Raw genomic sequence first — 27,316 nt, forward strand, 5'->3', positions numbered from 1 at the left:
GAGAGCCCAGGTGAAGGTCCATTGTACAGTAGCGATACCCCACTTGGTCATGTGATAATTTCATTTTTTCTCCCTGCCCCCAAATCTCCTTTCTCAATCTCTCAATCTCTTTCCCTCTCTTGCCAGAAATGTCTTGCTGTTTAATTACAGGCACAAAGATAATAGGTTGTTGAGCTCATCCAGAGTGTGTGTTTTCCTGCCAGGTGGAAGGAAGGAAAGGGGGTGAGGGTATTTGTAAGCCTGTGAATATAATAAGCTAGATACATGGCATGTAAAAGTGATAGAAAGTGGAGGAGCCAATGGATTAGGGTCATGATGATGTCTAAAAATGTTAAAGTGGGGATCTTGAGCAGGTGAGCTGTATTCTTGCAGTTAACTGTAAGAATATTAACTTTTTCAGTTCCTGGAATGAGCCAAGAATAATACTTATCCTGTTGGGGGAAGTGATTATTAGAAAATGTTCAGATTAAGAAAAAGGCGGGGAGAGAAAGAGGAAAATCAGAGTATGTGGGAGTTGCAAGGGCAGACTTGAGACTACCACAAGGGAGTGGCCCAGAAAGGGATGTAGGATGCAGAAGCAGAAGAGCTTCTCTGGACCATGCCCAGGGCGCTTACATGGATTAATGTCTTCTGAAGTCTGTGCTGTGGAGGCTTTGTGCTTGGGACAAAAGCAGTCCAACAGTCAACTTAGAGAGGGAAGGATTGCAGGAAGATTGCTTAAACCATATTTACAATTCAAAGGGAGTCCTTAACATATAAAGAAGGGTAAGGCTAAGAGCATGCCAATTTCATTATAAGAAAAATATCATTGTCATTGGTCATTGAGAAAGCTCCAGAAAGGGACTCCCACAAGACTAGCTATGGAATTATCACTGTCTAATTCACAATTCTAAAACTCCTTTGATTCTTGAACTCACATGCTTCCAATGGCTCTAGGCAAACCACGAAATAAAACTAAACTCTAAAGAACATGGCAAGAAATCCTTCTACCCATCGTCTGCCCTATCCAGAATCAGCAACTCTGATTTCCTGCTTATGTTCAGATGGATGTACTCACAAGGCACAAAATATCTATTATTATACCCCCTTCCACGCTTTTGTTCATGTCATTTGCTCACCTGGAAAAATCTTCCTCCCTTCTATCTAAAGTCAATACTTCCAAAGTCCATGTCAAGTCCTACCTTCCCCTCCAGAGCCATCTGTCTAGCAACTTACAAAGCCTAAGGACTCAAAAGGCAGCCCAACTTCCAAGAATGGTTCCCAGTTCTGTTGGCCAGAAGCCTGGGGAGAAAACTCATTCATTCATTTGTATTGAAAAAGAAGCAAACACTGGACTCAGGTCTCCCCAGAGGGTTGTAGGCAAGAGAAATGCCTCCTCTTTTTTCAGGGGAGCAATTTCAGGCCCTTGAAGATCAGGTTTAAGTCATTTCCTGACCAAACACCAGCACAATTCCTATGCAACTCCAGCCAGGTTCAGCTCCTCTGGAAGACTCAAATGTAGTTTCTGAATTAATAATTCCTTCCAGCTTTGATATCTTCATTTGAGAGTTCCAGGAGAACAGAGTGTTTTTAAAAGGAAATGGGAGAAAGGATGCTCAAGGGGGGTATTATGGTGGGGAGAGAAGAGCTGTAACTTTTAAAAACGCATCTGGATGAATGAGACTAACTTCCTATGACTAATGTCCCCCAAACATTAAGCTAATGATTAAACTAAAAAATGCAAATCCCCAAGATGTCATATGCTGCTGGGCGGACTGATGGAAAGAAGCCTTGCAAACAGTCCCAACATTGTGTGGGGAGCTGGAGAGGAGATGTGCATGAAAACAACGGAGAGCCATATGGTCCTAGCCAATGGTCAACAACCAAAAATTTAAAAGCAGAGTAAGAAAATTCCAGAGCTACAGAGAAATGCGATTCTCCTACTCTCTTATTCTGGCACTTCTCTGGAAGTTCTAAGTGATGGGGGATAGAGCAAGAGAGCAACACCTCAAGAAGCAAATCTGTAGGCCTTCTCCATGGGGCTCTGCTCAGCAAGCTCTGTGGCAAGTGGTGATCTCTACCTGCACGAAGATTCTCCATCCCCAGAGGAATGATGGGTGCTAGGTTTGTGTGACCTCCCAATAGCCACCAAGATCTCCTCACAATCCTCTACATGTTAAGAAATGGGATAGTCCCCCAAATCAAAAGAAGCCTGGAGTCAGCAGGACATCCCAGAAAGTACCACAGAGACTCAATCGAAGGTTCCTGTACCATAGCGGGAGCAATGACTCAGAAAGGTACAGGAGGCTTAGCTACCTTTTAACCTTGAAGGGCCTAAAAATTATAATTACTTGATTTGGGTTATCTTTTTGTTTCAAACTACCACTAAGCAAAAAGTTGATAGTGCCCCTGCCTCTTCAACATATTTGTAACTTCACAGCAGCGGTGCCTGAGCTGGCATTTAACACTTTCCAGAAGGTCCAAAGAGCCAGTGCTGTTATATGCCTTATTTTGCAAGTATGTGCAGTTTAGGAGAAAAAGAATCATTGCTTTCATTCAATTTTCAAACTATTACCTAAGTTGGTTTAAAATTATTGGTATACTTCATGTAGCCAAGAAGTGATAGCCTTAGTAATAGAGAATATGAGATTATATTTTTCAGAGGTTTGAAGGACATGATAGTGGGACCTCATTACAATCTGGGGCTTGGGTTCAAAAATGCCCACATTAGGGGCACCTGGTGGCTCAGTTGGTTGAGCCCCCAACTCTTGGTTTTGGCTCAGGTCAGGATCTCATGGGTCATGAGTTCGATCCCCACTCCAGGCTCCATGTACATTCAGCGTGGAGTCTGCTTGAGATTCCCTCTCCCTCTCCCTCCCACTCTGCTCCTTCCTCCTCCTCACTCATGTGCATGTGCTCTCTCTCTCTCTCAAATAAGGAAGGAAGGAAGGAAGGAAGGAAGGAAGGAAGGAAGGGAGGGAGGAAGGAAGGGAGGGAGGAAGGAAGGAAGGAAGGAAGGAAATGAATTAATGAATGAGTTAATTAACTAATTTAAAAATTCTTATTTAAAAATATCCACTTTAGGGCAGCCCTGGTGGTGCAGAGGTTTAGTGCCACCTGCAGCCCAGGGCGTGATCCTGGAGATCCGGGATCAAGTCCCACGTCGGGCTCCCTGCGTGGAGCCTGCTTCTCCCTCTGCCTGTGTCTCTGCTTCTCTCTCTCTCTCTCTCTCTCTCTTTGTCTCTCATGAATAAATAAAATCTTTTAAAAAATCCACTTTACAGATTCTCCTTATTAGAGTAAAAGAGATACAATATGCATTCTTCTGCTCAGGGCATACACCTTGACCTGAACAAATGCTATAAATAAGGGCTATTTAGTGCACTCTTATTTCTAAGTGAGATTAATGAACAAAATACCCAGACTTACCCAGAAGTCATCCCAATTTAATATTGCAAACAATATTAAATTACAGACCTTATAGGACACATCACAAACCAATATCCTATCATTCAAGGAACACACATCCGTATGCCCTGTTGTATTTTATTGATATATTTGTATATTCATCACACAGTTTCATAGTTTGAGACCATAATGAAATTTTCTCATTCTACAGAAGAACAAATTAAGACCTAAGATCACAGAGCAAGTCCTGCACCAGAAATCATCATCTTCTGAATTAAGTCCCAGAAAACAGCTGTCCAGAGTTTGAAGCTATGGAGAAACTGGTCCAACCTTCCTAGAAGACAATCTGGCACTTTCTCAGGGATGGCACAGTTTCATGTCGCTCCCTCCACTGCCAGAAAGCTGCTCCCACAGGGCTCTGGTTAAGAAAACTGTACTGAGGGTGGCAATTTCTATCAACATGGTTTGACTGTTTTTCAAAGTTTCAACGCTTTCTCTCCAATGACTGCTTTCATGAAACATGCTGCCAGTCAATCAACCCCCCCGCCCCCCGGAAGAGCAGTGAGTTCGAGTTCTTGCATTTGAAGATGGGAGAAGTATAGTTACCATAGTTGTTCTTGTTTTCTTTCACCAGAGAGGGCTTTGGTAGGAATGAGGAGTTCTGGAACTTTACACAAAGGAAGGCTGTGTTGCCAAAGTAGCAACCATCCGGGTCCCAGTGAAGACCAGGAGCTGATCTTCTAATTAGGTTAGTCTTTCAGGTTGACATTTCTGAAGAGTGCAGGCCAGCTATTTGTAGAATGTCCCTCGGTTCAATTCTGGTTGCTTCAGGTTATGCATCTGAGGCAGGAATTCCTCAGGACATCACATCAGAAGGCACATGCTGTTTTTCCTGCTTTCTATCTCCGACCTGAGCCGTGCACTAGGACTGGGGAATGCAGTCCTCGGAGACACCCGTCAGACAGCAGCATGCCAGCCTTCGAGCTCAAAATGAAGGAATCTGAACCTCTTGAGTCAAGCCGCCACCCCCTGCTTCTCATGCAGGCTGTATGATTATCAGTTCAGTGGAGTTCCCGTGGAGGCGGCCCACAGCAGGAGCACTGCAGGCTGGCAGCCCAGAGCTGGCAGGGAGGAGGACTCCACTCCAGGTCCTGGAGTCACCCCTGCCCAGGCCTCAAATTCGGGGGGCTTGGCCGAGGTAGGGATGGAGGGAACGACCGCCTCGCTCCTGCCTTTCCAGTTCATGTCTGGGAAGCTGAGATGCCTGCAGGGTGACCTTCACCAGGGTCGGACAGCCAACACCCTTCTGGGTAACTTGTTGCCAACCACAGGTCACCCAATCAGTCCGGGGCTTGCTTCCAAACATTCGTTCCCAATCCATTATTCATTGAGGCAGAGTCGGCCAAGGGGAAGAGGAGACATGGCTGGAAGCATAAGATCAAACTCGCTCTAGGCAAAACTGTAGAGTCCAAATAGCTTGTTTTCAGAGACTCCTGCTCTTTCTGTACATTTTCCCGTTTACAGAAATAATTTTCTCCCTGGGGCCGAAGGCTACCAAGTGCTTCTGAGTAGAGGTGGCATCTTGCTCACAGTATAATGTTGGGTGCTTTCTGCATGTTTGGAGTACGACACACAATTTTTTAAGAGGAGGGCTCATTTTCTCCTGGTGCCATTACTATCCAAAAATAATAACTGGAGAAGGGTGGAATGTCTACAGCAATGGGGGAGCTATATGGGGTCTTCAAAGCATCCTTCAGGTCATTCCAAGGAGCCCACCAACTGCTTATATGAATCTGAGGTTGGTCAGCAAGGCTTTAGTGCTAAACCCCGTGCTCAGCGCTGCTCCTTCTAGCAATCCCAAGTCCCAGGGAGCTCTCATCAGAAGGAGAAATATTTGCCAAAAATGTGTTTGAAAGCGCACTGGATTGAGCAGAATCCACTCCACCACTCAATTTGTTTAATATATCAGTTACTCACTGGGCCTCACTTTCTTCATTTAAAAGATGAGAAGGTCCAGGGACGCTTGGGTGGCTCAGCTCAGGTCGTGATCTCAGGGTCCTGAGATGGAGCCCTGCATCGGGCTCTCAGCTCAGCATGGAATCTGCTTCTCTCCTCTGCCCCTCCTCCTACTCATGCTCCCTCTCCCTTTCCCTCTCCCTCTCTCTAATAAATAAAATCTTAAAAAAAAAATGAGAAAATGAGAAGGTCTAGCTGGTGGATCACAAAGATCTCTGAGCTTTGAACTGTTGAAAGATTATATTCCAGCCTGTTGTGATTCATTCAAAGTTATGGAAATGGCAAGTGGCGTCTGATTTTAAAAGTAACATTTCAGGTTTGTTATGTGCTAGTCTAAGTACTTGACCTGAATTAACTCCTTGGAGCCTCAGAAAAATATCTGAAGTCATTACTTTTACCAACCCCATTTTATAGAGGAGGAGGCTGCAGAGCCAGAAGCCGAACACAACAGTGTTAACTGTTCATCTTCTGAACCGCTATGCTATGTCGCCTCTCAAAGCAGAACAATTTGCCACCAAAAAGTGAGGCTGGTCAGGCAGGGCTGGGGGCAAGAAAAAGGAGAGCTAAGGGTGCTGGCCAGGACAGGGGGTCAGGCCGCCCCAAGCTTCGGGGGTCACACACCTCAATGGAGTCCAGGGCAAGAAAGTGGTCCAGCCGGACCTGTCCGAGCGTATGATGTTAGCACCCTTGCTGCCACCTGAAGTCTCTGAAAGCCTGTGGATGTCTCTGAGCAGAACTGACGAGGGAGGGTCATCCCAGAGACGTGGTGCAGCTTTCGCAGCCCTGCACCCACCCCAACCAGCCTTCTCGAAGCCAGGCCTCTCCAGGCTCCCTGCTGCAGGGCCGCGATTACAGGACTGGATGCCTCAAGGATGCTCTGAAGTTCTTTTCCCTGAAACTTCCTGTGCCCAAGCACACAGACACACAGGCCTCCGAAAAGAACACCCAAGAAACGGTTTCTTCACTTTCTGGATCCCTAATGGCAAATAAGCAAAGATGTGTGTATAAAGCTGATACTGTGTGCACGGACGGGACCACGCAGGGAAGACAGACAGAGACAGAGAGACAGGCAGAGACAGAGAGAAACACACACAGAAACAGACAGGCAGAAACAGAGAGAGAAAGACATACAGAGACAGAGACAAGCAGAGGCAGAGAGAGACATGCAGAGACAGAGACAGAGAGACAGGCAGAGACAGAGAGCAAGACAGAAAGAAATACAGAGACAGACAGAGCAGCAGAGACGGAAGTCAGACAGAGGGGATGGGGGCAAGGGATAGGCAGGCAGAGAGCTGACTCTCAAAAAGCCTCAAAGCTTCTTCAAAGCTTCCCATTTAAATAAAGCCAGATCCCACTGCAGCGTTTGGGAGCCTCTATTGGTGTCTTAAAATCAGTGTTTTAGCTCCACCTAACTTTTGCAGGTTTTTGTTGTTGTTGTTGTTGTTGTTGTATGTGGTTTTGTTTTTTGGTTTTTGGTGGGGTTTTTTTTTTTTTTTTTTTTTTGGAGTTACAGTCTGGCATAAAAGTGCCAGTTTGTTATGTGGGTGGGTAATGGTATGCTTTTAATTAAGGAGGCAGAGACTAAATTAAACCACATCAAGTGGCTAGTGTTTCTTTAATTTCAGACTGTGGGTCCCTTACCCTGAGCCCAAGGAGTTGGGCTAGATCATGATTCCCCCCTTAAATGGTTATGGCTGAAAAGCTCCATCTCATGACCAGCTTCATAATTGATTAAACACAACTGTGGACTCCCATGATCAGGAAGTGCAATTTTGCTGGTGTCGCTTCAAGTCTAAAATACCTCCAGGGTAATTACAGGCTCAGAGGCAACTCCGAAGGCTTTGAAGTAGAGAAAGAAAAGATTAGGGCGTCCAGAGGATCTGTGCCTGTTCATTTGTCCTTCATGGCAAAATCTTGAAAGCCTTTGGGGAAAGATGCCTCTGTCTGCAGGAGTGCTGGGGGTCTGGACATCCCGGCCTGGCTGCAGACTGGGAAGGAGAGCGGTGTCCCAGGTCATGGCAAGCTTCAGAGGTCACCGCGGCATCCCCTGGGGAAGGCTGCCCTTTCCTGTTAGCTCCTCGTCCAGGCTTCAGGCAGCTCTGATTCTCTGTGCCTGGGGTCTGGTTCGCCTGACTGGCCGCGACTTGAGCCGTCCACTCGAGGCAGGGAGAAGTGCACTCCGTCTGACCAGCTAAATTATTTACTTTGATAGCAATTATCAAACACTACAAACCACACTCTAAAGGCCTCTTTGCAGTTCACACACAGAGGATATAAACCTTACTCAGAAATGGAGAGTGTGGAGGGCTCTTTTTTATTTTTTAATTAATAATAGGTTAGAAGTAAAAACCATTATTAGTGACAGGACATAATGGGAAAGCCAGACCTGCATTGTTAAGAGGACTATTTAAGGAAATGTTAATGAATTGAATTTGAAGCTCTTCGTAGTCAACCTGGAGACAACTAATGGTTTCAAAGTGGAAAAGTGAAGAGTTATTAAATGTTGTATATTTATTACGCTAATAATCAAACTGCCAGGGGCTGGGAGAGATGCAAATATGGGTCCACGTCCTGTTTAACCATTAGCTGTGGAAATGCAAGAGATGCACTGGGGGGAAGTTACCGCATGCAAACATTTGCCAATGCCACTGTGATGGATAGTTCACGGATCAGGGCTGTAACTATTCCAGTCCCAGGAAAGGCCATTTCCGCAGAGGACAGAATCATAACTGAATTTTTTACTGGCACTTGGAGAGAGACGAGGCCAGTATTTTTGGTGGCTGCCATTTTACCTGGGGGGGGGGGGGGTTTGCATTTAAATAAATAAATAATATAAGACACCTTTTCCAGTTGTCTGAGTTTTCTAGCCCTCCCGGGAGGAGGATCCCGCAGATCCTGGAAAGGAGGAAAGTGTTCTTTCTAAGGCATATCCTTCTGAGGTAAATCTGCAAAGATCCTCTTTTATCTTTGTGATAACTTCCCTCAATGAATGGTTCTCTCTATGTGTAGCAAACTAAACCTAACAGAGTAAAAAAGAATGTGGATTCTAGAGGCAGAGTCTGAATTCTGAACCTGGACTTCTGGATTTGCCACTTTCCACCAGGATGAACCTGGGAAAGTCATTCCTCTCTCTGGACCACAGTTTCCTCATCTGCAAAATAGGGACAGTAGTACCTACCCTGCAGGACTGGGCCGAAGATCAGTGATGAAGTGTGTCAAGTGCCTAACAGAGTGGCCGCAACATAAGAGGCTCTTTTAGGGGATTCCCTAGAATCAGACCTTCCGTGAGGATTAGTGCACATTTGTGATTTGCAAAGTGGGTCTTCCCAGGGTAAATCTGGAAGGGAGTGGGAGAAGCAAGACAAGAGAGGGGAGATGGCCAGAAAAAGGCTGGATTTCAGGTAAAGTCTCACGGTAGGTAGTTTCAGCCTGACCCCAGAGGGACTCCAGAGTTTAAGTCGCACCTCAGAGTCACTAGAAGGCAAGAAATTGGGTGTTCATACCCCAGGGCCTGTTTGTCATTGGTCAAAGCCTCCCTGAGGGGATCTGAATTCCCAGGCACATTTCAGCTCTCCAAACCATGAGCAAGGCAGGCTCTGATAGTCTGGAGACAGTCCAGAAGACGAACTGCAGTTGCTGTCAGAAACTGAGTGGCTGGTAGGGCACAAAAACCGTAGAAAAGGATCTGAGGACATTTGGGCAGAGTATCAACATGAGAGTATCGTACACGAGAGTGCTCTACGCATCGTATCATCAATCTTGTGACCTACCTTGAGGTTATCCCACAAGCTCTCTCTGGCCATCTTGTAGTCGAATGTGGAGTAACAGAGGACAGGAGTCTATCACAGTTCTTCCTGAACTCAAGCCAACAGGGATGTAGTAAGTACTTGCTGTGGGCTCCTCACCCCACTAAGTCCTGAGGGCAAAGACATACCGACCTGAAGGGTAGGCTCCATCCCAGTCCACTTGGGAGAACAAGCACTCATATAAACAGTGTAGTACAACAGCACAACGTAAGAGCTCATTCTTGGGGGCAAAAGAAGAAAAGTGGGAAACAAAGCACTTCCTGATTCTACTGTCACTGATGAAAAAAATGATGCCAGTGGAAAATGTACTGAATATGGGATTTGCTGAAAGAATTATTGGGGTTCCAGGAAGAAATGGTCCAAGGCCAGGTTTGGGAAGCAGAGCTCCAGTGAACAGGCACTATGTAAAGCATCACTTTCTCCTAGACCCTCCTCCATAATACCACCATTGCCATCGAGAACCCAAAATGATGATGGAGATGGGGGAAAGGATATTCCTTAGACTCTGAAATTTGGATCTCTCAATTCTTCAATCATCAGAATTTTCCAGCTGCAAGGAAACTCAAGAGGTCATTTAATCTAAACTCCTTGTTTTATGATGATGCAATTAAGGCATGAGAAGTTAAGCAAGCTACCACAAGTGATGGCAGAATGGAAAATAGAGGCTATTGCCTCCTCATTCCTAATTTATTGATCCTTGTATTGTTCCCAGTTAAATCCATGAATACAAGATTTGCAAGTGTCTACAAATAGATCCTTCTGCCTCCAGGGGTCAGCAAACTGTGGTCTCTAGGACCGTAGTTACCTGTTTTGGTAAATAAAGTTTTATTGGAACATAGCCATGCCTGTTCATTTATGGGCCTATGATTACAGCCACACGACAGTGGCAGAGTTAGGTAGTTGTGACAGAGACTGCATGGCCCACAAGACTCAAAATATTTACTATCTGGACATTTACAGGAAAAGTTTGCTGAGCCTTACCAGAGACCTTAGGCGGTGGGCATTGCCTGTGCAGATGGGCTCGGCAAGTGAATCAGGTGGCTATCCAGATGTCTTGCTGATGAACCCTAAGAAACCAGGACTGGATGATGGTGGAGCTGGCTGAGAGCAGCTGGAGACGGTCAGCACCGCTTTGGCAAAGTCAACCCACTCTGGGTCAGAGAGGCCCCGCACACCACATGTGCTACTGGCTGTGAGGACCTGTTTATTTTTAGTCCACTTAAAATGCCTAAATCAGTGAGGAGACCCTCAAAGTGGCCTTCCAGTTCTGTCACTCAAATGCCAACAAGCAGATCTTCCACCTTACTCGGTGACAACGCGCTGCTTCTTTCCTAGTCCTCCATGAAATGCCACATAAACAAAGGTGTACGCACGTTGCCTGCTCCAGCACCACCTCAGAATTACCTCTGTCTTCCTTCATGGAATAATTATATGTATTTACCAATGACAGTCCATAAATCTACTTGTGTGAACAAGAACAAATTACCGATATTTGTTCTCTATCTGGTCAGGCTAATTCTTAAACAAAAGGAGGTGTGTTTCTCCAAACCTTAGGCTCCAGAGAGTTTATGGTGTACATTACTAGCATTCAGCCTGCAGAGAAACAGTCGAAGGTCCTATATAGGAAATGTGTCACAAATGTTATTACTTCTCTAGCAGATAAATATGATTCAAAACACAGACAAATGATTTAATTAGCATGGTACCTTTATGTGGACATTCTGGGGTCAGCCCAGAGGCTGGGTAAAGCTAAGCTGTTTGCAGATATCATTCTGGTTGTATTGCTCCTGGGGAATATTTTATTTGAGCAAACCTAAGGTGCTTTTCCACATAAAAAGATTATCCCCTGGGAGTCGTGAAAGTCATATCATCACCAGAAGTAATAATTAATAATGACATAATTATAATAACGTATACTATATATTCTATAATTTTTATATAATGATATATATTGTAATATAAATACCAACATATTACCTTATATTTCATTTTAAAACTTAGTGGAAGTGGACGGGCGGTGAGAGGAACACTTCCTGCATCCGAGTGAGACCTACCCTTCAAACGAAACCCAGCATTCCTCCCTCCAGTGCCTCAGAAAATGAGAGGAAACCACACGTGACCGCCCCGAGTGAGTCTCAGGTGCCACACGCTCTCACACACGCAGCACCCCCGACGAGAAGGAAGCTAACGCTCTGAAGTGGAGAGGGTGGGAAATGTCCTGCAGTATCAGCCAGAAGGGCTCCTCTGAGGCCCACGTCCACAGCCGTGAGCAGGGGAGCCAGCCACTCTCGGAAGTACTGACAAACGGCGGTGCGTACAGCTGCTCCTCCGCGGAGACAAGCTCGAGGCCTAGAAGTTGCTGATGCCTTTGGAAAAGCCTCCCCAGGAGGAATCGCTTCTCAGAGGTTGGATACCAGGCTGCGAAGTGAAGGCTGTGGTTGTATGGGTCACCTTGGCTTGTGTCCCTGAGTCTCTGGAATGTCTATGCCCATAATGCTGGAGTATGTGCATGTGTACATTGGGGTCAGTCAAATGAAGTGAGCCTAGAAGGTGGTGGAAATGACTTTTAAAGAAGCCTAGCACCGTTTACACGTGCAGCTGAGGCTCCGTCCTGTCCCGGGAGTGGTCCTGGGAAGCAGAGCATTTACTCTCCTGATGCTACCACAACAGGTGGGGTCTGGAACTCCTCAATGGGACTCCTTGTCAGATTCTCTGGGAAATTCTTTGGGAAGCCCTCAGAAGTAGCAATTTTATCTTCTGAGGGTAAATTTGACTTTTAGAATAAGTGAAAAGGTGCACAGAACCAAGTCTATGAACAAGGCGAGTAATCCAACTGGGGAACACCGTGGAGGATTTAAAGGAGGTACAGCTATGAAGAATGAGTCTACTTTCCTTGGCTGGCTCAAATCTCGGTTCTGAGAGTGGCGGCAACAGGCAAGTTCTCCACAGCACCTTGAGCATAAGTGACTGACACTAAAAAGACACACTCACTGAGATGTCATTTTGCCTGGGGAAATATTAGCTCCATGATTTTCAGTGCCACCAGGTATGCAAGCCGTCAAGGTCATGTACGTGGACTCTCGATGCGGCCAGCAATAAATGTCTACATATTCACGAGGCAATGGGGGTCTGCAAAAGCCATGCCTTTTGTCAGAGTTGGGCTACAACCAACCCACTAGCTCAGCACCTATTTTCCTTTTTTTTTTTTTTTAAATTTTTTTTTTTTTTTTTTTTTTTAATTTTTATTTATTTCTGATAGTCAGAGAGAGAGAGAGAGAGAGAGAGAGAGGCGCAGAGACACAGGCAGAGGGAGAAGCAGGCTCCATGCACCGGGAGCCCGACGTGGGATTCGATCCCGGGTCTCCAGGATCGCGCCCTGGGCCAAAGGCAGGCGCTAAACCGCTGCGCCACCCAGGGATCCCAGCACCTATTTTCATAAATAAACTTTTCCTAGAGCACAGCCATGCCCATTTTGTTTACGTACCTTGTTTTCACTCCACAATGGCGGCATTGAGTAGTTGCCACAGAGAACCCATGGCCAGCAAAGCCTGAAATATTTACTATCAGACCCTTTACAGGAAGTTTGCTGATCCCAGTCCTTTGTGATTGAGTCTGTTTTAGAGGCTAATTAAAGTAGGAAACGTGTGGTGAATTGTCTTTCCTCCCTAGTTTTCCTCAATGACACTTGACCTTTTTATTTGTATGGAAGGTAATAACAGAATTTGGCATATACTTTTATTAGTCTCCTAGGGCTGCCCTAACAAATTACCACAATCTGGGTGGCTATTAACAACAGAAATTCATTTTCACAATTCTGGAGGCTAAAAATCCAAAATCGAGATGTTTGCTGGGCTATGCTCCCTGCAAAGACTCTAGGGGAGGATCCTACATTGTCTCTTCCTAGCTTCTGGTGATCACCAGAAATCCTTGGCACCCCTTGGCTGGTAGATGCATCATTCCAATCTCTGGCTCCACCTTCACATCACCTTCTCCCTGTGTGTCTTCATCCCATGTCCAAATTTTCCTCTTCTGATGAGGACACCAGTCATATCAGACTTAGGGTCCACACTATGATGTGTAACCTCATCTTAACTTGATTACATCTGCAGTGGCCCTATTTCCAATTAAGGTCACAGTCACAGGTTCTAGGACATGAATTCTGAGAAGGCACTATTCAACCCAGAACAATTTGGTACTTGGGACTCAATAAATTTTATTTATTTATTTATTTATTTATTTATTTATTTAGCCCTGTGTGACACGTTCTGACCAATTTCCAAGTCAGCTGACCTTATTCCCTCCACAACAGCTCTGAGGAGCTTGTCCTTCTGCCCTTCGGTAGGTCCATGTCCACTCTCCTCTACTTAGAAATATGTTACTTCTTCTCAATTCTCTAGTATCCCCTTTTTTTTACTTCCTCTTGAAGATCTACATCAGAGAAAGCCCATTTATGGCAACCCTCCTCAAAAAGAGGAAACAAAAAGTTTCCCAAATCTTCAGAACACCAAGACTTTCAAATCTGGGCTTATGGCTCCAGTGGCTTCCCCTGATGTCTTCTGGGCAAGACTCAAAAACCTAGCCTACTCTTGGTATGAACACAGGCACTGTCTAGCAAAGAGTAGCAAAGTGGTAACCATTTTCCACTATAGTCTTTTCCCTCCCTGTCACTCTATGGTCATAATTATTATTTTGCCATTTCAAATAATACTTGCCTTTGTCTAACACTATCAAGGAGTCGTAACAGTTAAAGGAAATCTTTAGCTACAACAGACAGTATTAACAATGTTAGGGGTGCCAGATAAAATACAGGATTCCTAGTTAAATTTGAGTTTCAGATAACAAGGAATAAATTTTTAGTATAAGTATGGTCCAGGCAATATTTAGCACATATTTGTACTAAAACAAAACAAAACATCATTTCTTGTTTATCTGAAATTCAAAATTAATGGGCATCATGTATTTTTATTTGCCAAATTCAGCAACTCTAAACAATAGTCTATTGGCTATTTATAAGTACAAAAGACTTCACTAACTCTACTACACAGTACTTACCTCCCTTCCCCTGTTATCAGTTCCTCTGGGGATCAGCTTGTAAGGCTAATTGTTAGCAATTAATATTTAAGAATTTGTTTCTCTTTTTTTCTCCAGCATCTGAGGAGAATTCTCTAAGAATTCCAGCAGCATCGCCTACTGGTGCCAGTAGTATCAGCATCTAACCACCATCACTCAGTAGCCATGTGGCTCTGAGCAAGTTCTTAACCCTCCCCTCTAGGCCTCAGTCTGCTCATCTGTAGAAGAAGGGCGATCAGAGTTGCTATGAAGATTAAATAGTCCATGTGGGAGCACTGTACTTGGCGTACAGCAATCATCCAGCACATTCCCATTGCCTAGCATCCTTATTACCTGTTGGGACTTATTGCATGACTGGTGGGGAGGGCGCAATTGGCCTGGACCTCTCCAGATGAAGTTCTACCTGCCTTCACCAAGATACCCTGACAAGCTTGAAACAATGTGCTCCCTACATGGCTTTAAGCTTGTGTCATAGAGTTATTCATACAAGTATTATTTTGTAAACCTTGTGATTATAATGTGAATAGCACGTTTCCATTGCATCACATTTTTGAAGCCCTATTTTGTGACTTTCTTATTTTAAAAAATACTGAGATGCAAAGAAACTACAGATAAGCAGGGGCCTATATCAACTTCTGATGATAAATCTATGAACCCACCACTGAGGCTGATGGACAGTGGCCCTCCCCAGCCCAGAGCATCTAGCCAGTGGATATACAAGTACACCTCCTATGAGCCACAGCTAAGGCCTCAAGAAGGACTGAAAGCGGTGGGCCAGCACTCCCTCCATAAACAGCTCATCCATCTTCTCCAGAGAACCCTACAAACATTACCATTTTGTATTTGTGCCATGACATGAAAAATTATGGGAAACATTGTCTCAGGCTTCTGGGAATGTTCACAGCTCTGCCAGGGTGACACCCACCCCCAAATCCACCCTTGAGAAAGAAGAGGAGCTCTGAAAAGGATCAACGACAAGCTGAGTCCTTAGAGAACACAATTTTGATCCTCATATCAAGGGTAGAGGCTTTAATGGATGGGAGGAGTAAAGGGAAAGTAAATAAAACCAGACAGGGGCAAACTATTCTTAGTTTTTCTGTTTTGCCTTCCTCAGTCTGTTCCCTGTTTGAGGTTCCAACTAGCTCTGTGTCTGACCAGAACTCCTCACCTCACCTGATCCTAGATTGAATGTTTGGGGGAAGGACACACAGAACAAGGGCTATCTTTGCTCTGTCCTTGGGGAGGGAATTTGTTTCTCTGACTTACCCATTTTTCCCTATTATCATAAGAGAGGTAAAATCCAGACGCCCAGGTCAAGAGGTATATGGGCAATGTAAGAGGTGAGTATTTACCATCTCAGAGACTCTAATCAGAGCAGGTAATGATCTGGAATGTCAATATAATGCCATCAGGTGCAGTGAGGAAAGCATGGACATAGGGCTTGAATAACTCTTGGAATGAAACTCAAAAAAAAAAAAAAAAACACCACAAAATCTGGTTTTGTGACTTTGGGCAAGTCAGTAACTTAAATTCTAGTATCCTCATTTTCTTTTCTCTCATGTGAAATGGGGATAATGACACCTTCCTCATTGGAATATCTTAAGGGTTTAAGGAATCAGAGTAAAAAAAGAAGCAGCATAACATCATCCCACTTGATACACAGAAGAACTTAATAAATGTTACCTTCCTGCTGTGCTCTTCCCTGTTTCCCCATTTTTTTCAGAGAATCTAAGGAAATACACTTCCACATATCTGTTATCCACAGAGGCAGTTCTGCCCCTGTCACTCCATCTTCCAGGTAGGATTTGTATGCAGCTGCCTCAGTTGTCTGCTCCCCAACTCCAGCCTCACTCCCACACATTTCTAGTGACCATGTCCTCGCCATCTGATGGAGGTTCTCAGTTCCATTATCAGCACAGAAAATCTGCTTTAACAAATCTAGTTTTTAAAGAGAAGCTTTTGCCATCTTTTAAAAATATCTTAACCCTACTTCAATAGCACCTTTCTGAACAGTGATCTGATGATCTCCATTCTCTCCTGATACTTCCTATTCCTGGGCTTGAGTCATCCTGAAATCAGACCATCAGTACCATAGGCCAAGCTAATCTCCCAAGACCACAGGCCTAATCCGGCATCTCCCCTCCTCAAACACTCTCAGCAGCAACCCAAGCACCTCGGCCTGCCAGTCAAAGTCCTCCATGATTCTGCCCAAGCAAATGTTTCAGCTGTGGTCACTCCTGAGCTAGCACTCCAACTGTAGCTAAAATGAAAAGGATCGCTGTGCAAGACCCTCTTGCTTTCTTCTGCTGTTTCCTTCTGCTGTTCTTCATTTCCACATTTACAACCACCCCTCAAAAATAAATAAATAAAACCCTCCCCAATCACCCACGTTGACATTGTTCCCTGCTCTGAACTCCCAGAGCAATTTATGTACTCCACATCAACTGACAGGTATTTAAATAATAATAATAATAAAAATAACCACCTAATCTTTTATATAGGCCTCAGGTATCCACAAGTGTCCTCTAATATTTACATTTGCATGATCTCATCAACTATGTCAGAAGCTCTTCAAAGGCATAGGTTTTATTTCTTATTTCTCTCTGTATTCCCCAGTGCATCTGACCAATGCTTTGAACCTAGAACCATTACAATAAAAATCTGATGAAGAAATGAATGAGTGAATGAATGAATGGCTCTTGAGAAGGAAGTGCCACAGGAAGTTAGATGCTGTGAGAAGCAAGACTGACGACTTCAAAGTTCCTTTTACCCTCTTTAAATAGTACTAGCCCAATGTCTGTTATTTCTTTAATGCTATGTACCTATTCCACACATATTTAATGTTCACACACTCTGCAAACTTTAGTTTTTTTTCACTGATAGTGTGATTCATGCAGGGTCACAGAAATGGCCCTGCCCCTGAGACTTTCATCTAGTAAAGGGACTTGAGACTTGGTCATAAATGCATATCAACAGAATGGCCTCAAATAAATAAAAAGAGGCAAGAGGTATAAACAAATGCCCCAGAAGTTTGAAAGAGGTGCAAAGCTTCTAGTTATGAGAGCTACATCCAGATCAATGAGAGCCCAAATTTGCAGGAGCTAATGGGATTCAAGGATCAGTGAGTCCAGGTCAGTGGACCCTATCAAAGTTACAGGTATGGGAACAAAGCACTCCATTGTAACTATGCCTTGCCATGAGGTGACACGTTCAGAGATGGCCAGATCCTCAAATACAGGGAAAGCCTTTATTATAACTCAGTGGCTATGAGCCTTGCAATCCTCATCTGTAAAATGAAAATAACATTAGCTCCTCCATAGGGTTGAAATGAGATTGAAATGAAACATTTGTCAAAGGTCTTCTACTATATTAGAGACACCACATATACCCAATAAATACTAACTACCACACATACTATTACAATATCTCTTCCACTCTAAGGTACCATGCCAAAGTCCTGGAAAGTATGGTTTTGATTAAAAACAGCATTTTAGGGAGAAAAAGAAGTCAAACAAACAAAAAACAAAAACGTTAAGTCTACTATAAGCAGGATGCTGACCAAGCTATCTTAAACTCCAAAAAGCTATTTCCTAGAATTGAGGAAATATGGTAGATAGTAGACAGTATGTCTTAAGAGTCCATCGATTTGCTTAATTGCTTTGGAATTTAAAGCTATATCAAGTCCTTCTACGTCAGAGACCTCGGGATACCGGTGTCTGTCAAAGCAGGATCCTATAGTTCAGACCCTGGAGGATGGATCGGGACCTTCACTCGCGCGCGCGCGCGCACACACACACACACACACACACACACACACAGATTCCAGATATGGAAACCCAGCAACAAATCACCCTTCACAGTAAACTTGCTCATTGTCTGAGCAGAATCGTGTTCTTTTAAAAATAAAACTGTGAGTGGGAGTGCTTGCGTTCTGGAATAGAGTCTTTTTTTCCTCCCTTCATCCCATGTTCCTTGGCTACATGCTATTATGTGATATTCAGGACTGTCAAACCTTCTGGAGCCATAAGCATTTTTCAGACAACCAATCTCAATATGCATTATCAAAATTAGATCTTTTCTCTGCAGATGACAATTATGTATTATATGGTTACATGCTTATGAGTCTGTGACACCGTATTGTTAGACTTGGGGTATTGACTTTTAACAATATGTTACCTTATTATATTTGGTGTCGCATTATGCCTGGATTGCAGCATTTGTCCCGTGGCCCCACTCAGGCTGCAATTAGTTTCTCAGTAAGTGTCAAACAGCACTGGGGGGGAAGAGTGGGTGAAAGGTAACTTGGAAAGGATTTTCTTCTGCAACTGTCACTTAGCTATCCTGTTCCTCAACAAAAGAACTTCAACTAGTCCAGAAAGAGACAAGTTGTATGCTCATCAATAAGACTGCCTCTGAAGAAAACAGCAACTCCAGTTGGGAGTTCAAACATTCGGAAGGTCTTGGATACCAGCCCACGGTCACAAAAGAGCTGATTGCAGGGCAGAGAGAAAGAGGAAGAATAGGACGTAAGAAATCCCAGTATTTGTTTCTATAAACACAAGCTCAGTGCAGTTTAAACTCATAAACATGCTAAAAGGAGCTAGAGGTAGCCTGTTACTTTGTCATATATTTTTATAGGCCTTTCTGAATGGTTTCAGATTTGACATAGTAACTGCCTGTTACTAGAAATAAACTGTAAGTCAATTCCATGCTGCCATAATTCACTGCCCAGGGTTGTTCAAAGAGATTTAGTGATGCCCATGATGGACAGCAAGCCCCTTGATGTTCTCATTTTCACTTGGAGTTTTGTAGTGCCTCCAGCTTGCTGACCTCTAGAGACCTGGAAAGAGGGGACCTTCCTCAGGGGTCAACATTCACGCCACATGACGGGTCTCTTACCCCTCCTCGCAAGAAAGCAAATGAGGTACTCTCTACAAGTCTCTCTGGGTCTGTCTGCCTCCCTCTTTATTTCTAGAGGTTGACAATCATTGTTCCCAGAAGAGTGACCTGCTTTGGAAGAATAAATTAATCCAAGGTCACAATACCACCCAGCAGGAATTAGGTGCCTGGAAAGTAGCAATACCTCATCTCCTTGGCTGGCATTTTCTTTTGGCTGAAGACTTTGGCTGCATCTCCACCATGTCACGCACCCAGATGGAAAGTGAAAAATCCATTCAGCCATCTGGCTGTTTCGGTCTACACAATGCCATGCATCTGGGGCCATCTGGGAGACGGACTGAATTTTTTCACTTTCTGCCTGGTTGTTTGGTGTGGTGTAGATGCAGCCTTTAACTAAGCTAAAGTACCGGATAACCCCCTGCCCTATTGGAAAAGCTAAAAGAGGAGTCCAGGATAATGAGGCCTATAGCGCCATTCTGGAATATAAATTGAAACTTTGTGAATAGCAGTATAACACAAACTGCAGGAAATAATAAAGAATAAGACTATTGTTTATTAGATAAAGCAAACACAAGAACGGAATCAAGTGATTATTTGTCAACTTAGTTTGTCCCAGACAGCTAGCACAAAATTCTCAAGGGCATATTATTACGATTCTTTCCTAGGGTTGGACATTAGTCTAAAAGGCATCTCGAATGGACTCCTGTGCTTGGAATTGTGGTTAAGCTAAAATATATGATTTCTAGATCCTAATTAGTATCTCCTATAACAGACTCTCTCTGTTTCTGAGTCAGTCTTAAAACAAACAACAGAAAAATATATGAAATGCTTCCCAAGAATCATATGCAACTTAACAGAACTTCTGTACTGATTTCAGAAACTCAGTGTATTAGCAACACGAGGAACTTAATAGCGTGGGGTAGAGGGCTGAGAGTACAGAGTGTATAAATTGTGGGAAAACGTAAATACTGATTGTCAAATTAGGGTTTCCCTGGTATTATAATTAAACATCGTGGAATTCAGGGGTACTTTCTCTTCCCCCAGCTCATTTCTGAAGCTTATCTCTGGCAAGGTCTGGCAGCTTTCCCTTAACTGCAGTCTCTGTAGACAGCAATGCTGGACTCAGTTTCTAGAGTTTTCTTCCCAAATGCTGTTGGGGAAAATATTAAAATGGTTAAATAATAGGAATAGATATGGAAAAAAAATCACAATTAAAATGTCCAGCCTAGGGAGGCAAAGTGGGGACTAGGTCGTTGGGCTGTTGTAACATATACCCAAGGACTTAAATCTAACCTTTGCCCTGAAAGCTGGCTTTAGATTTATCAAATAAATAAATTAATTAATTAATTAATTAATTAAATAAATAAAGGATGAAGGCCATTTAGGGCCCAGAGGAGAAAAGAAGAGTAAATTTGTGAAAGGTAGGCTGAGAGGATAAAAATAAAGTCCTTTCTGCTTCTATCCCAGCATTATGAACAGGAATCCCCCTGCACACATTTAAATGGCATGTTCACATTTTATGAATCAGACCCTTAGTTTTAATTGCTTCTTGGACTATAGGCCAATTAAGGATGGGTCGGGAGGGCAGGGATCATTCCCACAGCCTCTGAGGTTCTGAGAGGTGGAGCTTGCTTAGCCTGAGGCATCCATTCACACTTGTATTAAAAAAAAAAAAAAAAAAAACAGACTGAGTACACCATTAAACACCTCTGGTAAGCATGCTTACTTTATAAGGGCTGAAAGCAAAAACTGGAGACCGCAAGTCCCCCTTTGGCCCCATCTCTTCCTTTCAAATAAAATCAATTACGTTTCTTCTTGTCTGAGCCATGGAAAACTTAATACCAATATATACAGACTCAGTATTGTATCTTGAGAAACTGCCAATAAGTTTGCAAGTCCTCTGAGATCTCCCCTCTTTTTATCTATAATTGATCCTTCGCACCTTTATGCAATAGTGAGGTTAAAGATTAAGAGTTTTTTTTAAAAAAGATATTACATATAATAACAGCTGCATAACATACACATCTTAATGGACTGCTAGTTCCCATGAAGCAGCTCCAAAACTGTAAATTACTGAACTAAGCAACACCAGGAAGAAAAATAGAATGTGTTATTAAAACTATATGTTATCTTTTACATACTTTCACTTATGTACAGAGTATTTCCTCTGCTTCATTTTCACATAAGAAAATTAAAACTTACTGAATTTATACAAATAATATATTTTTACCATTTCCCCAAAGCTTTTAAAATCACCTTTAGGTCTGATCACCAGGTTTAGTGGGACAGTCACCTGCATCTCATGTTTCAGTGCTAAACATGTCTAAATGTTAATTTTGAGGAACCTGTGGCGGGTGGTGGTGAGAGGGTCAAGCTAAACAGCACATGCACCTAGCAACAGCAAATAGCATTTCTCGCTTACGGGTCACTGGTTCAAGTCTCACTCCAGTCAGCAGGATCCCAAAGCCACGACCATTTAGTTGCTCAGGGATCTGGTGAATTAAGTGGCTATGAAAAGTCTGGTCCCCATCCCAGCTGGACATCTAATCAGGGCGAACAGATCGTTCATAACGTGGCCCTGTTCCTCCCAGCTTCCTTCCTTCCCCCGTATTGTCCTGGCTATGGAGACCTTACAAAGAGACCCCAAATGACTGGGCCTGGAGTCAGAAACTCTGCCCTCCCACTTCTAGAAATGTACACTTCTGTACTATACCCACATTCTCTCTCTCTCTTTCACTCTCTCTGTCTCCAGTGTCTGCATTCTACATCCATAATCCACACATGCACACAGTCATGAGGGAGTCCAGTCACCATCCATGGTCTCAGGAGGTCAATCACCTTCTCTGCTCATACTATTAATCCAATACCTTTTGCTGATGCCAAATTTCCTTGTCTACTTTCTTCCTCCAACATACATACCACACTGCAGAAAACCAACTAACTGAAAAACTAACAAAACTAAAAACAAACAAACAAAAAATCCCAATTTATGATAAACATTACAATGAAGCTTTCACATTCTGCTAATGAAGAAAGCAAGCATCAAGATAAAAGTAAAACGACCTATTAGATTTTGTTTCTGTGCCACTGAAATAAAATAGTAAACCAGCTTGGCAGTTAATGCAGGGAACCCGGCATGTGCTCATTAACTCTATGCCAGGTACAAAGGTGTCCTAACAGCTCTGTTTTAATTCCATGATCCGGCCCATAATCCAGTGCTAAACAATAATTAGTATCGACTTGTTAAACAGTAGTTGAAGGCCTCCTTTAAGCACCTCAAATATTCTTTAAGTTCCACAGACGGAGAATCAAAGGAAGGAGGAGGCACGGTTGGGAGAAGAGAGAAGGAAGCAAGAAGGCATTTGTAATGTTTCTGACTCTAAAGAAAGAATTTTCCTCCTGCCTGGTAACTCTGCGCACATTTATGCATTGTCTCTAGGCCGGCACCAGCACTTTATCTCACCCCGCGCATGTTCTTCGGCACTATTGTGCACAGAAGTCCTCCCTTCCCTAATAGCTTGCCCCCGCCCCACACTCCTTTTTACCTTGGCGGACTGACCAAATGCTGGACAATTTTCTCCCCTCTTCTAATGCAGTTTAAACTCTCTCCTGCTAATGGCTCTTTTCATGCTATGCTTCAAAGTTCATTTAAAAATCAGCAATGAACGAAGACCTCTGGCACTGTGGATTTTTCCTGGTCTCATTTATTGTCCAATTGTGCATCTGGATAAGCAAGAGAGGATACTGACCACATTTGCGGGGGAAGTGCTGAATGCGCCCATGTGGGCGGAGGAAACAATAGGCCACAAATTGTGATGTGCTCGCTAGTGAGAGGCACATACACACTGCCGTGCGGGCTTACAGACTCACCTTGCACACTACCCTGCCTTGTAACCCTGGCTGCGCAACCTCTTCCTGGTCCACCATGAAAGAAAGAAAAGCAGTAGGCGTGAAAGGGGTCATAAATGTACTGGCTCATGGTAATTCCAGTAGCTTCATGTCTTCTGACCCTGAGTGGAATCAGGGGTTCAGCATCCATTTACGCTGTTGCTTTGCCTGGATGGCTGAACTTATGTGACAAAGGGATGCTGGAATCCTTCTCATACAGATAGCATGTGCCAGATTTATCATCCCAAGCCAAATCAAATGGAGGTCTACTCAAGTATCCACCCACCCATCTACCTATCCACCCATCCATCCAGTGCTTTTGAGCACCTTCTCATGTGCTTTAGAAAAGAACAGAGATATGGCCTCTGTCCTCAAATGACCTTACAACCTGATCATGAAGAACCAGCCATGAACCAGGAAATCATATAGCAGTTCAAGAGTATAAACAAGTAAGAGCAAAGGGTGGAAGCATTGGTGACTAGAAGGAAGGCATGTTAAAGAGGGTGGACATAGTTAGACTATGCTCCTGGAAGACATGGGCTTGTGCTAGGCCTTGAGGAATGGGTATCATTTTTAAAAGAAGAGGGGAGGAAGGGGAACATTCTAGACACAGGAAGTAGCACAAAGACTCAAGAAGCCAGAATCAACTCTTTGTCTTTACAGAATGCAACAAATAAGAGAGCACACTAGAAGACTTTAAATTTTGTACAACACATCTATGTTCCTTACCTTATTTGCTTTTTCCACTGACCCTGCAGAATACCCATGGCATACAACAGCACTAGGTTATGGGAACCCTGTCTTTACAACAATTTCTAAGAAAACCGACAAGGGCTACTCTGGGGAGTTAAAAGCATTCGACAGATGAAAGAGAAGTTTAAGATGAATAAGCATGTACTGACTGGAATGGTTATGAAGGTGAGGAAGGAGGAGAATGCAAGACTGGAGCAAATTTCTCCAGTGGGTGACAAGGAGAGTGACATCATTCATTAACGGTGAAGAAGTAAGGAAGAGCAGCTTGGAAGAGTTATGGAAATGATGATTTTATTCTACAGTTAGTTAAATTTCAGGGGACTATGGAAAACCCAAATGTAACTGGCCAGTAGACAGTAACATGTCAACGTCTAGTGCTCAAGGTCAGAGGCAGACTGGAAACATAGATTTAGGGGTCATTAGCATAAATGTGCGGTCATAGGGATCCCCCAGGAGAGGGGAGACCGCCAAGCGTTAACCCCGGGCATTCCACTTAAGGAGAAGAGGGAAGAGGACTCATTTAATTAAGCCCCATTATGTAAGGAAGGCCCTTGTCAAAATTTAAGAATAACGTGTGGAGGTTCATGGATCATAGACTGAAAATGAAATTGACAAAGATTGGATCGTAGAGCTTCTCCAGTCCCGCCCCTTCATTTTTCCAAGTAGGAAACTGATAGTGGGATATAATGGCTACATCATAATTTATTAATCCATTAATGTCACAAATCTCCACGTTCTTGTGGAATGCTTTTATTAACTGACTTGAAAACATGGAGTGTAGCCTGGAGGACTAGAACATTGGAGTTGTGCTTTTGTTGGAAGTAGCTGAATGAGAATGGGAAGATCCAGATCACGGAACACTACCTGGGGAGGGCAGAGCTGAACGGGGATGTCCTCAGAGAAGGGAAAAATCCCAAGGCGTCCAGAGGGTAGGATGAGGCAGGAATGCCAGAGAAACGGTTGTGACAAATGGAAGAGAGCCACATAGAGGAGAATATCCCAAAGACGCTTCCCCAGCATCACTGTGTGCCACTGTGGAAAAGCCTGAACGTGAAGCCTAGATGGTATGTTTAACATATGCAGTCTGAGTCGATCTGTTTAGTCTTACTATCACCAGCTCTAACTTCCAGAGACAGTGTAAAGAGAACTATTTTGAACTATAGCATTTCATATTTACACAAAGATGTTAAGAATGGAGTTCATCCAACTCATGGAAGTTTATGAAGCTGAAAGGTCATGTTGAGCAATGCAAAGAGCCAGCATTTGGCATCAAGTATACCTAAGATTAGTTGCGTAATCCCAGGCAGGTTACTGCACTTTGTAGAACCTCAGTAATCTCACATATCAAACGGAAATAACCCACCAATCTCACTGGGTTATTGATAAGATAAATAAGATAATGGATGAAGGTACCCAGTACAAGGCAGGCTACCAATAAACATGAATTCCCTTCCCAGATACACTTCTTAGTAAGATATTCAACACAAATACGTACATACACACACATACCACACACACACACCACTCATATTTTTCCAATAAATTATTGCAGGATTTCAGATTTAATAGAAAATTCACTATAAAAAGAGAAAGAGTCTGCAACAGACCTTTGTGTTAGAACTTAAATGGAATGTAATTTGGTAGAAGCTATTTATGACATAAATAGAGGATTCCACTGGATGCCATTAGTAATCATGATGAAAGCAAAGCAGGGAGATGAGTCAACCTAAAATAAATACATATATATATATATATACACATATATATGTATACACACACACACACACACACACACACACACACGTAGTACCTAGTCACCCTGAAGAAGAGGGCTTAAAGATTAAATTTCCAGACCAACCTCTTTTTATCTGGGTGCAATTTTTGTACCTGCAATTAGCTCCCTCAGCCTTCAATCTAAGAATCAGCTGGTTAATTGTGCATGTAAGTGGCTAATAGCTCCAACTGTGGGATGGTGCAGGCCTAGAGGGTCACACACTTTCTTCCTCCACACACATTCAGTTGTTACACATTACAGACACACCTACGCACACACAGAGTAAAAAGAAAAAAAAAAAAGAACAACATATGATTTGTGATACTTCAAAAGAAATAGCATGAAATAATTAAGCCATGATGTATTCAAAGAAATAGTAACCCTAAGAAATACCATTCTTGTGGCTCAGCTGGAGCGTTTGAGAATTATCTATGAATGTTTTGGGATCAAACTGAGTCCATAATAAAAAAGGAGAGAATGATGTAGAGAATCCCATTCAAACAGCCACTGGATTACTCAGGGTCTAGAAAGAGGGAGTCTCCACATCTCAGAGACAACAAGGATGGCCTAGATTGGGTTGGTGGGTAGGCACACCGAGAGGAATAAAATGAGAGAGACAAAGTTTTGTGGTCAAAGTTGGGCAATTTGCATGTAGTATAACTATCTCGACTCTCTACTTAAAGCCAGTCTGATGCTCCAAAGGCCACCCACAGTCTATTATGCAAGCACTCACCAGTGTAGATAGAGCTCATCACCCCAGTTCCTCCTCCATCATGCCACTCTAAGTCTTCCCTTTACCATCCAGCTCTGTGGCCTCCGGCTTTTGGCTGCCACTCAAGAATATTGAGGGCATTTTCTCCACCAGCTCATCCTCTGGGTCATGTAAGTGTTTGACCTTGGTCCTCTGTAAGCCCAACTCTTGGTTCAAGCAGTGGTCCCAATAATTGTGCCTCCTCACTCAAGATGGAAGAAAGGACCATTGATCCCAGTTTAGTGTTAAACTGGATAGGAATTACTTCCAAATGAAATACTGTCCAAAGTTCAAGTTGCCTGGAAAAGCTTATCTGGTTGGGCAGCTGGAAACCCAGAAGTTCAGCAGACTCAGTAGGCTGTAATTAAAAGGCCAAAGAGTTCCCTCGCAATTACACTCAATTTCTCTCCTTGGACCTGTTTTAATAAAATGGAGCACAGAGAGCCTCACCCAATACTATTCCCAGATGGAACCAACAGAGGACACCTGGTCCCAGGAGTCAGAATTATAAAGCAGAAAGCACTGCTTTGGCTCAACTTAAAGAGGGCAAGCCAAAGTGGGGTCCTAATGAAACTGGGGACACTAAGAGTGGAAAGAGGTTTCAACACTGATTAGTTGCCTAATCTTGGGCAACTCATTTAACCTTTCTGAGGCTCAGTTTCCTCATCCACAAAATGGGAATGCTATTAAACCAGTTCCACATATTCAGTTCATCCGAATAACTATTTATTAACCATCTACTATGTGCCACTCCAAACATGAAAAAAATCAAGGCAGGGGAAACCTGGGTGGCTCAGTTGGTTAAGTTTCTCCCTTTGGCTCAGGTCATGATCTCAGGGTCTTGGAATCCAGCCCCATGCTCAGCAGGGTGCCTGCTTCTCCCTCTCCCTCTGCCAGCTGCTCCCCCTGCTTGTGCTCTCTGTCTGTCAAATAAATAAATAAAATCTTTAAAAAAGAGAAGGGAAGGGAAGA

The 27,316-nt window shown here is 43.5% G+C and overlaps 1 long non-coding RNA gene across 1 annotated transcript in view; it reads right to left on the reverse strand.

Moving 5' to 3' along the window:
- The window catches only part of LOC121490446, a 203,304-nt gene that overhangs the window by 134,495 nt on the left and 41,493 nt on the right, over positions 1-27,316 (reverse strand). Inside the window, exon 6 of the long non-coding RNA XR_005987675.1 lies at positions 9,174-9,319. This is a non-coding gene — a long non-coding RNA (uncharacterized LOC121490446). The remainder of the gene's footprint in view (positions 1-9,173; positions 9,320-27,316) is intronic.

Source organism: Vulpes lagopus, chromosome 5 (assembly GCF_018345385.1).
Source record: "Vulpes lagopus strain Blue_001 chromosome 5, ASM1834538v1, whole genome shotgun sequence".
NCBI classification, from domain to species: domain Eukaryota; kingdom Metazoa; phylum Chordata; class Mammalia; order Carnivora; family Canidae; genus Vulpes; species Vulpes lagopus.